General features: G+C 46.4%; 1 pseudogene; it reads right to left on the bottom strand.

Annotated features, from left to right (window-relative positions):
* Positions 1-9,356: 9,356 nt before the first annotated feature.
* LOC100989470 (tricarboxylate transport protein, mitochondrial-like) lies at positions 9,357-10,486 on the bottom strand (annotated as a pseudogene).
* Positions 10,487-11,375: the final 889 nt, after the last annotated feature.

The raw sequence follows: 11,375 nt of genomic DNA, 5'->3' as shown, positions 1-11,375 counted from the left end.
TCCCAAAAGATGCCAGGGATGAAGGTACAACATTGTGTCCCCAAAAGAGCACAGGTGCCACCTTGGGGAGCAGTTAATATGTCTAGGGCCATCTGGTTCTGCAGTGCTACCTTCCTGGTTTGATCAACCTCATCTGTCAACAGAAGGAGGGCAACTTGGGTGTAATTCAAGGCTTGAGCAGTGTGCTCAGCAAGGGCTGCAACTTGCATTTCTACAGTTATGACACCTGCTCTAGGGATGGCTAATACTAAGGGGTAGAGCCACCTGGTTTTGCACTCCCAAAAACCAGGAACGTAGCTCTTCCCAGTTATGTGGGTGTCTAGGCAATGTGGGAATATCAGTGGCAGGCACAAAAGGCCACCCCCAGGTACAGCAGCCAGACAGTTCACTGGCAAAAAGAACCATCCCGTGTCTCCACAGACCCATAAACTCCCAGGAGGGGCACAAAGTCTACTAGGGCCTGGCCTTGCTGAAGCTGCCTATTCTGCCGCACCTTTGGTGTGGTGACATATATTATATTTGTACAGGCTATGGCGGGTAACCACCCCATGGTGGCATTACCCCAAAGTTGCTCTATACATCATGGTACCTGTGGTGGAGGCTAACCCCCACTAACCAGCCCCATCCATCATAGATGCTACAGGTCAGCCAGGGGGTGGGAATGCCATGGGTCTTATAGCACTCCCTAGCCAAAGCTTGCTGTGTCATGTTACAAACGTTGGCCATGGGACCCCAAGTCTCTAACCATGTCTGGTTTTCTGCAGAAGCTGGATGTATGTGCCAGGGCAAGTCATCTGCAGCTGCTACGGGAAGGGTGGTGCAGATCCAACAGCTGGACACATTGGTCATCTCAGCATAGCCCATTCCACAATGCTGTTAGAGCATGTCAACTTATGGTCAGAATGACAAAGCAGGCACACACAGGTAAATCACTCTTCTGAGGCAAAATACAAGCCAACCTTTTATCTCTGGATAACAATGCAGCCGCCAAGGGCTTCTGCCCTGGGCAATGGTACCACAGCTTCTCAGCTCCCCATGGTTTCTTTGGGTCCTGTATTTGTGCCAGAGTCACTGGGGAGCTCACAATAGGCCATACAGACAATACAAGGAGGGGGGTTCCTTCCCTGAGCATTCCCCTACGAACGGTCAATCATGGAAGCCATATATTGAATACCCAAGGAGTGACATGTAAATCATACTGTAGGCCCTCCCCCCAGAGGGCTACCATAGCCAACCATTGGCAATGGGGGACTTGAAGTGTCCATGTTCAAAGCCAGGTTTTTTGTTCCCCTGTCTTTAGGGGCATTAGGGCAGGCAACCACAGGTTACTGTTGGTCCCCATACCTGGTCAGAGGAGGTCATCCTTCTTTCCATAGGTCTTGCCACATGGCCTGGCCCCAAATGGGCCAGTGACCAACTAGCCAATTGTGTAACTTCCAGGTAGTTAACCACAAGGTCAGGCCTCAGTAAACTGCCCAGCTACTGGGGCAGATTACCATAGGTGTCTCCTTCTTGGTGATCACCATCCATACTGCCCCGAGTTCAGCTCATTGACTTTGTCCACCCCCAGTATCAAACCATATGGTATCAATACTAGGCTGGACCGCAATAGCAGTCCAGGCAGCAGTAACACCCTGGCTGGACCCATCTTTATACCATGCTCCACTGGGAATGGAAGAGGTGCCTGCCCCTCTTTAAATGGTAATGGCTCAGTGTTTAAGGGTGCCTCAGGTTGACCCATGGCCTTATCTTGCATCAGGACTACAGGTCCCAAGACTTCTTGTAATTCTGCTGATAAGGGGCTTTTACTCAGGGTACTCTGCTGTTCTGACTAGGCTCCCCACTTTGCTAAGGTAGATGTCTGTGCTATCCCAGTCCGGAGGGTCATTACCCGTGAAGGTACACACCCCACTATTGGGTAAGTCATCTACAGGCATGACTACTGTTGTTTGTCCCGTCACACTCTCACAAGCCTGAAGGGTGGCATATGCAGCTATTAACTCCTTCCCTATCAATGAATACCAGAGCTCAGCTTCCTTCCAAAGTTGGGACCAAAAGCCTGCCAGTATTCTATAGCCCTCTGTGTGCTGCCATAGGCCTTGCCAAAATCATCTGTGGTCACACGCACATCAAGTTCAAATGGGCGCCCCTGATCAATTACTTGTAGGGCCTGTGCTTGCTGTATGGCCCACTTGGCTGCCAGAAAAGCCATCTCAGCCTCATTGTCCCAATCCCAAGTAGTTCCCATTTTTGTCAACTGACACAACGGTTTTACCATCTGAGCCAAATGGGGTACAAATGCCCACCAATATCCCAAGAGGCCTACAAAAGTCTGTAGTTGCCTCATCGTTGTGGGCCAGGTATATGCCTGAATTTTATCAGTGATGGCCTCTGGTATAGCCTTTGTTTTACCCAAGCAGATAACTACCAATAATTTGGCAGACAGTTCAGGCCCTTGGACCTAGGATTTGTTGACTGCCCAACCTCATGCTGCCAAATGTTGTTGTAAAAGGGGTGCCACCACTTCTGAACCTGCAAGAGAATCAGAGGTTAACATAATATCATCAATATAATGGAATAGGTGGATTCCCTTTGGACACTTCCAGGCGGCTAAATCCGTGGCAAGGAGACCATGATATATGATGGGGCTATCCATATAGCCCTGCGGCAGCACTGTGAAAGTCCATTGTTGCCCTTCCCATATGAAGGCAAACTTCCTGGCTCTCTGGAGCAATGTCAACTGAGAAGAATGCATTGGCCAAGTCCACCACATAGTGGTACTCTCCCAACTTCATTGTCAAGGGGTCCATCAAATCCATGATAGAGGGTACAGCTGCATGTAAAAGGGGTATTACTTTATTTAGTTCTCAATAATCCACTGTCATCTGCCAAGTTCCGTCAGGCTTCTTGACTGGCCATACTGGAAAATTGTAGGGTCTGTAGGTGTTACACATTATCTGCACCTTTTCTAACTTCTTAATAGTCTCAGTTATCTCTGTATGCTCACCTGGCAAGTGGTATTGACAGGTGGAAGTAATCCATAAGGGTTGTGGCAGGACATGGAGCTAGTGATGTGTATGTCTGTGGAGTACCAGCTTAACCCCACATACTTGGAGTCTGAATTCCCCGTCCGTGGTTTGTAAAGCCAAGCCATGTAAAGTATCCACCCCCAAAATGTATTCAGGTATGGGAGAAACATAGTTTATAAGTCGGGAGCCAAGCAGCCAATGCCAAGGTGCAAAGATGCAGGTTTCACTTTCACTGACTGACCTCTATAGCCATCTATATATGCAGCCTTGCCTGGAAATTTATCCAGGTTCCCATAGACGAGAGTACAATCTGTGCCAGTGTCTACCAGCACCAGCACCCGCTGTATGTTGGTGGGGGACCAGTGGATTGTCAATTCCACTTGTGGCCTCCAGTTGTCCAGTGTTCCCCCAAGCCGAGCACCTCGGCCAGTTCCCTAATCAAACACAAAAATTTCTATACCTCCATCCATCTGCAAGTAGTGCTTGAGCTGGAGTGGCCAGGGGTACTGAGTTGAGCAGCATCATCCTGCCACCTCTTGGGCATTTTCTGGAATTGCTGCTCCAGGGACAGTTGCCTCTACAAAGTTAACGGCACTTCATTGGGTTGCCTATCAATTTTCTCTTGGTCAACCCTATCCAAAATCAAATCAATCTATATCTGGTGGCATGTGGGTCATCCACTGGGGCCCCTTTCTGTCCCATGAGGTGGCCCCCTGCAGAAGGGGTACCGTTCCCCTTTTTATGGTGTAGATTCCTAGGTCCCACTAATGGCCCTTTGCTTCCCCAAGGGCCGCCATGGCAGTAGTCACTTCAAGTATGTGGCACCCCACATATGGAGTGAGGAGAGCGGCCAGGGAGCCGAAGGCACTTGGCGGGGCAGAGCCCAATACAAGGTCCCTCATGTGGGAGGTAAAGCGTTCATCATCTGGCCTTCAGGTATTCAGATCGAACATAGCCTGCCATATACCCATCTCCCAAATTACTTGCACCAAATCTGTATACAACTGCCATTTACTCACAGTTTCTGGTATTTCTCTGGTGTCATTCCATACCATTTGTATGGCCACCATCAGCCATTCAATTAGGGTGTGCCTATGTCCTGAATGGTATTGTCTAGGTTTCCTTCTAGGGTTTTTATGATTCTACGTCTTACATTTAAATCTTTAATCCATCTTGAGTAAATTTTTGTATAAGGTGTAAGGAAGGGGTCCAGTTTCAGTTTCCCAAATATGGATAGCCAGTTTTTCCAACACCATTTATTAAATAGGGAATCCTTTCCCCATTTCCTGTTTTTGTCAGCTTTGTCAAAGAGCAAATGGTTGTAGATGTGTGATGTTATTTCTGAAGACTCTGTTCGTTCCATTGGTCTATATATCTGTTTTGGTACTAGTACCATGCTGTTTTGGTTACTGTGGCCTTGTAGTATAGTTTGAAGTCAGGTAGCATGATGCCTCCAGCTTTGTTCTTTTTGCTTAGGATTGTCTTGGCTATATGGGCTCTTTTTTGGTTCCATATGAAATTTAAAGTAGTTTTTAAAAATTCTGTGAAGAAAGTCAATGGTAGCTTCATGGGTATAGCACTGAATCTATAAATCACTTTGGGCAGTATGGCCATTTTCACAATATTGATTCTTCCTATCCATGAGCATGGAATGTTTTTCCATTTTTTTGTGTGTCCTCTCTTAATTCCTTGAGCAGTGGTTTGTAGTTCTCCTTGAAAATGTCCTTCACATCCCTTGTAAGTTGTATTCCTACATATTTTATTCTTTGTAGCAATTGTGAATGGGAGTTCCGTAATGATTTGGCTGTCTGTCTATTATTGGTGTATAGGAAGGCTTTTGATTTTTGCACATTTATTTTGTATCCTGAGACTTTGCTGAAGTGGCTTAGCAGCTAAGGAGATTTTGGGCTGAGAGGATGGGGTTTTCTAAATATACAATCATGTCATCTGCAAACAGAGTCAATTTGACTTCTCTCTTCCTATTTGAATACCCTTTATTTCTTTCTCTTGCCTAATTGCCCTTGCAGAACTTCAATACTATGTTGAATAGGAGTGGTGAGAGAGGGTATCCTTGTCTTGGAAGCACAGCCATTTTCCTTATATAGTCACTTGATATTTTCTTCTGACTCAAATTCACACTGTGAAGGAAAAACTGCCACAACTAACAAATTAGGTGGGATTCTTAACATGTTATGACTGGCTTGCTTTAAAATCATGATCTGAACTCTCCAAGTGTGAGAGAAAAAATCAATTTCTGTTGACCTGCTGAAATCAGTGAGTTGCCACATAGGCTGTTTTTGTTGGTTACTAGAAGCTGTTTGATTTGTCCCAGGGGAAAGTAAGTTTTTTTTTTTCCTGAGAAAAATAGAGATAAATCTTACCTATAACAAGTTTACCATTCTTTAAAAAATGGCAACTTCACTCCATTTTGAAGTGTAAGATACACCTGTCACATACACAAACCTTAAGAGTCCTGCTTGATGAATGTTTACAAAGTGAGCACACCCAGGTTAATTACCACTCAGATCAAGATTACCAGAAAAGCCCTTCATGTCTCATCCTAGTCATTACCCACCACAAAGATAGCCACTGTTCTGACTTCTATCATCATAGATTGGTTGCTTGTCTTCTTTTTGAGCTTTATTAAATTGAATCATACTGTATGTCTGCCTTCTTTCAATATTACATCTGTAAGATTCACTTGTATATTATAGCTACACGTGTCAGTAGTTTATTCTTCTTTATGCTGTGTGATATTCCATAGTGTGACTAAGCACAATTTACTTTTTTTTTTTTTATTGTTGAGTGCTTAGTAGTGAGAATAGCACAATTGACTTACAGGTTCTATTACTGATAGTCATTGGGGTTGTTTCCAGTTTTTGGCTATTATCATTACAGCTGCTGGGAACAGTCTTGTACATGTCTTCTGGTGAACATAAGCATTCATCTCAGTTGGATATAAAGCCCAAAGTGGAATTGCTGTGTCATGCAGTATATGTATATACATGTTCAGGTTTAATAAATATTGGCAAAAGATATTTCAGTGTTCATTCCCAGTTACAGTCTTGCCACCAATTATATGAAAGTTTCAGGTGCTCTGTATTCTTGTCGATGTTTAGTTTCTTCAACATTTTCCTTTCTTTTTTTACTTTTACTTTGTTTTTCTTTTTCAGACAAAGTCTTGCTCTGTCACCCAGGCTGGAGTGCAATGTCATGATCATAGCTCACTGCAGCCTCAACCTCCAGGGCTCAAGCAGTCCTCTCACCTCAGACTCCCAAGTGGCTGGAACCACAGGCACATGCCACCGAGGCCTGGCTAATTTTTTAATTTTTATTTTTGTAGAGATGGGGTCTCACTGTGTTTCCCAGGATGGTCTCAAACTCCTAGGCTCAAGCAATCGTCCCACCTCAGCCTCCCAAAGTGTTGGGAATATAGGTGTGCCACTGCTCCTGGCCTATTTTTACTTTTTTAGAGACAGGGTCCCCCTCTGTCACCCAGGCTGGGGTATAGTGGCATGATCATAGGTTACTGTAACCTCAAACTCCTGGGCTCAAGCAATCTTCTGCCTCAACCCCCTAAGTAGCTAAAACAAACTACAGGCATGCACCACCACACCCAGCTAATGTTTAAATTTTTGTAGAGACAGGGTTTCACTACGTTGCCCAGGCTGGTTTTGAACTGAAGCTGCCTTTGCAAAGATTATGACAGCGAGAGACGTCTAGCATGGCTGACTTCATCCTGCTTCTAGACTCACAGGCAGGCTGGCCTTGCTTATTCCTGGGCATAGGCCAAGCTAACAATGGGAGAAATTTGGTTTACAGTTTAGCATTGAAGCAAAAATAATAATAGTCCCTCCCTAAAACTCATCCCCTCTTTGTTCTGGGACTGAAACCAGCTTTGTAAGACTAATGAAAAGTCACAAGATTAGGGTTATGAGGGGAGATTGAATTATACTAAAATGTAGGTGTAAAGATAACCAGCATTGTTCCCTAGCTTGCTTTTCTATAATCCCTTACTGCTCAGGAGTCATGTGACCAGAGGTCACAAGATTTGTGACTTCTCCAATTGCTCCTATAGATGACATCACTATTGTAGAACCTAAGATTGGTCTTTTGAGATGTTTTTCAGACTTTTGCACTCTGGCTACTGACTAACTCCACCTGGACCTGTGGCTCATGACTCTTGTGGCCCCCACCCAGAGGCTGACACAGCGCACAAGGACTGGTTTCTACATTTCTACAATTTAATCTCTAACCAATCAGCAGCACTCATACCCTAGCCCCCTGCTCACCAAATTATCCAAAAAACCGTAGCCTCTGAGTTGTCTGGGAGGCTGATTTGAGTAATAAAGTCCATCTTCTGCTTGGCTAGCCCTGCATTAATTAAACTCTTCTTCTTTTCTTTCTTTTTTTTTTTTTAAGACAGAGTCTTGCTCTGTTGCCCAGGTTGGAATGTAATGGTGTGATCTCGGCTCACCACAACCTCTGCCTCCCGGGTTCAAGAGATTCTCCTGCCTCAGCCTCCCATGTGGCTGGGACTACAGGCATGTGCCACCATGCCTGGCTAATTTTTGTATTTTTAGTAAAGACAGGGTTTTACCATGTTGGCCAGGCTGGTCTCAAACTCCTGACCTCAGGTGATCCACCCGCCTTGGCCTCCCAAAGTGCTGGGATTACAGGCGTGAACCACCATGCTCGGCCTAATTAAACTCTTTCTTTGCTGCAAAAAACCTGCTGTTCTCAGTGTGTTGGGCTTTCTGGGCAGCAGGTAAGATGAACCCATCAGGCAGCACTAGAGTTTATCAGAACCAACTTTTGAGTTTGTTGATTTTCTCCTGTGTATGTCAGCTTTCTCTTTAATTGGTTTCTGCTTGTGGTGTTATGATACATAGTTGGTTCATCATTCCCATATCCCTCGTTGCGGTCTTTTTTCTTTTTTTAAAATTACCCGTTCTATGAACACCTTGTTACAATCTTTTGTTGTTATAATGTTGGATGTGTTAGACCCAACCAGCGGCCTCAGAAAACAGAATCTCTCTCCTGTCTTCCTTTCACTTGCCCCAAGGCAGGAGTCTAATGTTTCCCTGCCACTCTGATTGTGGGGCTTAAGGGGGACAGTCTTGGGGACTGAGCCCCCTCATTCCATGGGTTCTGACACCATATCCGGGTAGATCGTGTTGGAACTGAATTGGAGAACACCCAGCTGGTGTCTACTGCTCGGCATGTGGCAAAAAACCTCACATTTGGTCACAGAAGTCTTCTGTATTATTGACCATTTTTGTTTTGGGTAAAAAAATATAAAAATTTTAAAACGAGGTCCTCTGTGTTGATTGTTGTGGTGGGAAAGTAAAGGAAAAACATTGTTTGCGACAGTTTTTCCTGAAACAGTGTTCTCATCTGTATTTTCTTACCTTTACTTTGGATTTATTTTTTTTCCTAGATCCTGTGAAAGGAAAATATCTTGGGCCCCCAAAATCACAAAGCTAAAGGGAAAAGTCAGGCTGTGAACTGCTTAGGGCAAACCTGCCTCCCATTCTACTCAGTCACCCCTCTACTCACTGAGATAAATGCACATCTGATTGCCTCCTTTGGAAAGGCTAATCAGAAACTCAAAAGAATGCAACCATTTGTCTCTTATCTACCATGACCTGGAAGCCCCCTCCCTGCTTCAAGTTGTCCCACCTTTCCAGACAGAACCAACGTTCATCTTACATATGTTGATTGATGTCTCATGTCTCCCTAAAATATACAAAACCAAACTGCCCTGACCACCTTGGGCACACGTCATCAGGACTTCCTGAGGCTGTGTCATGGGTGTGTGTCCTCAACCTTGGCAAAATACCTTTTTTAAAAATTCTGCACGGTGGTCCTGAGAGTGGTGGGTGCCACCCTGTCCTGGGTGGAGGGAGGGCCCAAGGGCCAGTTAAGGCCAATGGCGGGAGAAGGGGGGTGCTGCAGACCCTAGAATGCGGAGAAGCCAGGGGGAGGCCCGGAGGCAGCGGTGATAGGCCAGTGGAGGGTGGAAAGCACCAGACTGGGACCGGGCCAGGGCTACAGGGCCAAGGACCCAGGCCACAGGGCACCCTGGGAGGCGGGCACAGGGTCACATGACACAGAACATGAAACACAGGTACAGGCTCACAGTAAGCACATGGACAAGTGGGCACAGGTTCACAGGCCAGATGCATACTAAGCATGGCTGGGCCAGACAGCGGGACACAGTGGTGGTGTCACACACAGACCACACGGGAGACACGGCGCTATAGGACACATGGACTTGACGGCCACAATGCACAGACCAGGTCACAGAGCTCAAGGGATGTGGAAAGGAGCCTTTTGGCACTACTGCACTGGAATCATGTGAGACAAGAGTGGTGGGGCCTCTGGAGGTGCCTGGGGCGGGTCTCCAGTGGCCCCACTGGGCTTAGTCCGTCTTCCACTTTGTTGAGCAGCTTCACCACCTCATCATAGATGATAAACACTATGGCCACATCCAGGCTGACCTGGCCCAGCGCGAGACAATGCCCTTGTAGAATGCCTTGAGCTCCTCCTTCCTCAGGATCTGCCAGCCGCAGTCCATCAAGTTCCGGTATTTGTGCGCCTCCAGGCCCTACCTGCGGGTCTTAATCACGTCCAGAGGAGTGTTTCCAAAGACGCTGGCTGTGCACACGATGGCTCCGAAGCCCCCAGTGATCAGCGGGTTCATGGGTTTGTTGGGGTTGTCTCCTCGGTACCAGTTGTGCAGGGAATGTCATGACGAAGAAGCGGATGGCCTGGTTCCAGCCCTGTTTCAGTACGGTGGCCGTGAGGCTCTGATACATCCCCTTCAGCCCTTGTTCCCGCACAATCTTCCTAACCCGTAGAAGAATCCTGGGTACTTGGGGTTTGGGGAGGTCTGGTCGTGGATGAACCTCACCTTGATGGTCTCCATGGGGCACACGATCACCACGGCCTCAGCCACTCCAGCGCCCAGGCAGCACAGCAGCCCGCGCGTGCTGTCCAGCCGTCCCTGGGAATCCCGCAGGTGGTTGCTGAGGAACTAGAACATTCCGAAGCTGGCGGCCGCTTTGGGGATGGAGCCGTAGAGCAGGGAGCTGAGACTGCGGTACAGGCCCAGAACGCCATGGCTGCGGACTGTCTGCCACACCCAGTCCCCGATGCTCTGGTACCGCGGCGGGTTCGAGGGCTAGTCCAGCTACCACTGCGTCTTCACGTACTGGGTGGGGAAGGTGATGTAGATCTCGATGCCGCCCGCCAGGCCGCCTGCCAGGATCGCCTTCCCCAGGTGCGTCAGCTTGGCCTTCCCAGACGCTGGCGCGGCGGCCGCCAGAGCGTGTGGGGCTCGAGGCGCGGACATGGCGGGCGGGAGGCTGGGCGCCCAGTGGCGGCCTTCGGTCCGAGCTTCCTGAACTCCGCGCTCAAAATGAACTTTCTAAATTAACTGAGACCTGCCTGAAATTTTTGGAGTTCACAATCCTTAAGGTAACAGCTTAAGATTTTTCAGCCTTTCTTTTTTAATACATGAATTTAAAGTTATATATTTGTCTTTAAACACAACTTTTGCTGGATCCAAAAGGTTTTGACATGTCATATTTTCATTATTGTTCAAAATATTTTCTCATGAGTTATTAAAAAGTGTTCTGCTTACTTTCTAATTATTTGAAGGGTTTTTGTTGTTGTTGTTTTTAAATTTCACCGTGGGCTGGGTGCCGAGGCTCACACTTGTAATCCCAGAACTTTAGAAGGCCGAGGCGGTGGATCACCTGAGGTCAGGAGTTTGAGACCAGCCTGGGCAACATGGTGAAACCCCGTCTCTACTAAACATACAAAAATTAGCTTGGCATGGTGGCAGGCGCCTATAATCCCAGCTACTCGGGAGGCTGAGGCAGGAGAATCACTTGAACCCGGGAGGCGGAGGTTGCAGTGAGCCGAGATAATGCCACTGCACTCCAGCCTAGGCGACAGAGTGAAACTCCATCTCAAAAAAAAATAAAAAAATAAAATTCCACAGTGGTCAGAGAACACATTCTATGTGATTACAATTTTTCTGAATATTTGTTGTGACTTCTTTATGACTTGCATGTTGTCGATTTTTGGAAATGTTTCATGTCCACATGAAAGGAATGAACGTTGTACAGTCGTTAACTTATATTAATTTTGTCGAATTGATTTATCACTTGTTGAGAGAGGTGCAGTAAGATCTTCAAGTCTGTATTTGTCTCTTTTTTCTTTTTCCTTTTTTATTATGAAATATATATAACATACAATTTACTGTATCTTTTTTACTTTGGTAAACTTTGCTTTATGTATTTTGAGACCATGTTTATTATGTGCATACAAATCTAG

This window comes from Pan paniscus, chromosome 9 (genome assembly GCF_029289425.2).
Source record: "Pan paniscus chromosome 9, NHGRI_mPanPan1-v2.0_pri, whole genome shotgun sequence".
NCBI lineage: Eukaryota > Metazoa > Chordata > Mammalia > Primates > Hominidae > Pan > Pan paniscus.
This window is presented reverse-complemented; position numbering and strand designations above follow the sequence as displayed.